The sequence below is a fragment of the Pinus tabuliformis genome, chromosome 9, assembly GCF_031772625.1.
Source record: "Pinus tabuliformis cultivar Carrire ecotype Pingquan chromosome 9, CPIR1, whole genome shotgun sequence".
Taxonomy (NCBI): Eukaryota; Viridiplantae; Streptophyta; class Pinopsida; order Pinales; family Pinaceae; genus Pinus; species Pinus tabuliformis.
In genome coordinates this window covers 939787245-939791818 of record NC_142307.1, presented here as the reverse complement: position 1 = coordinate 939791818, position 4574 = coordinate 939787245, and positions in this window count along the sequence as shown.

Genomic DNA, 4574 nt, shown 5'->3' with positions numbered 1-4574 from the left:
TTTTTGGGCCATAACCACACCCTTATAGGCTTATGCATGTGGTTGGAGGCCTATAATCACATGGACGCCTTGTCATGCATGGGATTGTGGGCCCAAGTCACTAAAAAATAAATCTAGCTCAGGGTTTAGGTACTTGGAGTGGTTTTCTAGCTTCAGGGTGTCTTGCAGCTCCTGAGGAAGGTCGTAAAGTTCCAGTTTGTTGGCTCCACTTTCTTAACTGTACTTAGGAGATTGGGGCATGTCAAAGTAGCCCTCGTCTCATGTTTACGCCCAAAAGCCAGTTAAAGTGGGTAAATGTGGCAGGGGTGGTTACAGATTGATATTAGAGCATGGTTCAAATACTTGGACTGGATGGGTGGAATGTGTTTATTATGTGTTCATGTTAATGTATATGTGGTTTCTATGCATTCCTTGTCATGGTTATGGATGTTGTGCGTGAGGTGTTTGTATGAAACTCGTGTTGTCATGCATGATGTCAATATATTTATATGATTATGTACATGCATTTATCATTCTAATCTAGATTGATTTTGCAAATGATATAGCCTCCCATGAACATCATTGAGGTATGTTGATTATGTTTATGTTTGGTTTATATGACATGGTATGTTTGTGGGAAGAACAGGATCGGAGATGACCAACAAAATGGTTGATTATAGTCATGAGATTCTCCTTATAGATCATATGAGCAACATAGAGATGAGTACTCTATTGAAATAGCAGACACCTTGAGAAGTCTAAAGGTAGAGATCAGAAGTTGTAAGGTGGATAATGGCAGAATCATTCAGTCACAGGAAAGACTTGACAAGGCATAGGAAAAACAAGCAGAGGTCAATGTAGTTATGCTTCAAAGTTTGTTAGATTTGAAGTGACATGGACAACCATGGATAATTTCTGGATAAGAGGACATGACTAATGGGGTATATGGTAACAGGTCTCATGGTGGGCACAGATCAGACAAGGATGACATAGTCATAAATGGCATGTTCGTGGATACACTTGATAAGAGAGGCGGTGGATATGGTTTTTACTATACTTTTGGTTCAGACAAGTATCATGGTCATCATCTCTATCATCCTTATAAGAGGAGTGAGAGGGGATATTCTCTAGATGAGTTCAAGAAATCCAAGCCACCTACATTCGATGGAGAGTTGAAGAAATCAAAAGATTTAGAGGCATGGTTTCTTGGAATGAATGAGTTATTTGCATTGCATGACTATAAAAAGGACATGAAAACCATGATATCTATTTTTAGTCTCAAAGGTAAAGCATACATCTGGTGGGAAGATGTGAAACATGTTAGAGACATGAGGATAGAGAAGTTGAGTTGGCATCAATTCAAGGGACTCTATAGGAAGAAATACTTGTTAGAGAGGTACTATGATAGAAATGCCAAGGAGTTCTATGAGCTGAAGATGGGATCTGTGGCAGATGAGTAGTACATGACTAATTTCCTAGAGTTATTGAGGTGTGTGCCTTACCTCAACGATGAGAAGAAAATAGTTAAGAGATTCATAAGTAGACTTCCATTAGCATTCAAGGATTAGATTGAGTATGATGAGCCTTGATCACTGGAATAATTTATTGGCAAGTTGAGGCACTATTATGATCAATCGAAGCATAAGGCTGAATCCAAGAAGGATTGGAAAGGGAATGACAATACTAAAGGGAAGTGGCCACTAAAGCGAGAAATACCTTAGGATGCAAGTGAGAAGGAAAAGGTTTCTCCTTATAAGAAGTTTAATGCAATTGAGAAGGGACATGAGTCACAACCTGGAGAGCATCAAAATAGAGGTGATGGTAGGGGACAGTTGTAGTGTTGGATATGTGGCAAGGATCATCGCAAGAAGGAATGTATGTTGTATTAGGGTGGTAGGCCTCAGATCTACAACTCGTAGGAAGCACAGACATTTGGAGATGTTGGATAGAGAATTCCTCGGATCTATGTAGAATTTGATAACAAGAAAGTGGATCATCATGCATCGATCATCGAGATGGAATGTAAGCTTTACGATCAACTTGTTTCTATTTTGATTGACACTGGATCTAATTATAATTATTTTAACCCTAATCTAGTGGATAAGTGTGGTTTGTGTAAAGAAGTGCATGTAGAGTCTTGGTTTGGTGCAATTGGCCACAAGTACTAAAAGGAAGTCCATTATTGGGTAAGAGCTTGTGCATTTGAGCTGAATGGTATGCCTACCATCAAAAAATCTGAATGTGCTTCCATTGGGATCATACATATGCTTTTGGGTATGGATTGGTTGTATCTTCACAAGACTATGGTGGATTGTTACGAAAAGTCTATTGAGTGCTTGGATGATTATGGAGAGAAGAGAATCTTGCAAGGAAAGAAAAATCATAAGTTAATGAGAATGGTTATAGCTATGCAGAAAAATTGCAACTATAGGAAAGGGTGTGTATTGTTTTCAATTCATGTTTCTAGTGATAAAGATAAGCATGTTGAGGATGCAAAAGTCTTGAAGAGGTATTCGATCTTGTAGCAGTTTTAGGATGTATTTCTAGCGAATATTTTAGATTTGCCTCCTCAAAAGGAAGTGGAATTTTCTATTGAGTTGGTACCAGGAGCAACACCAGCACTAGCACCAAAGGAACCTTATAGGATGAGAAATCCAAAGTTAGTGGAACTAAAGTTGCAGTTCACGGAAATTCTTGACAAGGGATATAGTAGTCCAAGTGTATCATCTTGGGGTGCACCAATGTTGTTTATGAAGAATAAGTATGGTACTCTCAGGTTGTGCATTGATTACTTATAGTTGAATAAGTTGATAATCAATAATAGGTATCCATTGCCAAGGATTGATGATTTGTTTGATCAGTTGAAGGGAGGAGCAATGTTCTCGAAGATTGATTTGAGATCAAGATATCATCAGGTACACATCAAAGAAGAGGACATTTACAAGACTGCTTTCCGAACTAGGTATGGGAATTAGGAGTTTGTTGTGGTTTCTTTTGTTTTGACTAATTCTCTAACTACTTTCATGTGTTTTATGAATAGTGGTTTGTGTCATTATCTAAAAAAGTTTGCAATAATATTCGTTGTTGACATATTGATATATTCTAAGAATGAGGAAGACCATGCAGAACACTTGGCAGTAGTGTTAAGACTAATGAGAGAGCATCAATTGTATGACGAGCTTAGTAAGTGCAGTTTCTTTCAAATAGAGGTACATTACTTGGGACATGTTGTTTCCAAGGAAGGCATATGAGTGGATACAAAAAAGATCATAGCTATCATGGAATGGGCAGCTCCTAGGAATGTGGATGAGGTAAGATAATTCATGGGGTTAGAAGTTCATTACAGGAGGTTCATCAAGAACTTGTCATTGATTTCCTATCCTATTACATCATTATAGAGGAAAGGAAATAAATTTGAATGGATAGAGGAATGTGAAACAAGTTTTGAGCAGTTGAAGCAATTGCTTACAAACGATCTAGTTCTAAAGATTGCAAATCTAGATAAAGAGTTTGTGGCATATACAGATGCTTACAAGAGAGGACTTGGTGGAGTCCTGATGCAAGAGGGATAGGTGGTATGCTATGAGGTAAGGAAACTGAAGAGAACGAGTAGAATTATGTGATGCATGACCTTGAGTTGGCAACAATCATTCATGCATTAATGATGTGGAGAAACTATCTTCTTGGAAGGAGGTTTGTTTTGATGAGCGATCACAGTGGGCTAAGATACTTGTTTGACCAACCTAATCTGAATGTTAGGAAAGTAAGATTGTCTTTGCTCAGTGAATTCAACTTCAAGATCAAGTATATTAAGGGTAAGGAGAATAAGGTTGCAGATGCTCTTAGAATAAGAGTGCAGGTAAATCACATAGTAGCTATGAGTTCATATGGGATAGATTTACAAGATCAAATCTTATAGGTGGGGCAATAGGATGATAGGTACCAACAACTTTAGAACATGTTACAACAACCGGGTATAGGTAATAATGATGTGGATTATCAGCTCACAACAAATCGTTTGGTGCGATTTAGGTACAGGTTCTATGTGCCAGACAACAATGAACTCAAGAAGCTGATCTTGAGCGAATTTCATGTTAAGCGATATTCAGGTCATATGGGATATTAGGAGAATTTGACAACTATGAAGAAGTTCTACTATTGGCCAAATCTAAAGAAAGAGAGATTTTATTTCGTCACAAGATGTTTGGATTATTAATAGGTAAAAGCGGAGTGCAAGCACCTAGGTGGTTTATTGCAGTCGATTCTAATTCCATAATGGAAACAAGAGGTCATTTATATGGACTTCATTACAAGTTTATTGAGGAAATCTAGGTATCATGATTTCATCATGGTTTTGGTTGGCATGTTGACTAAGGTAGCTCACTTCATTCCATTGAAGTGTATTAATTTAGCTAGTGAGGTAGCTCATGCCTTGATCAGAGAGATATTGAGATTGCATGGTATTCTTAAGAATATTGTATTTGACAGAGATGTCAAGTTCACTTCTAGGTTTTGGAAGGAGTTATTTGCAGGTTTGGGTACAAAGTTTGATTTTAGTACATTTTATCATCCACAGATAGATGGAAATATAGAAA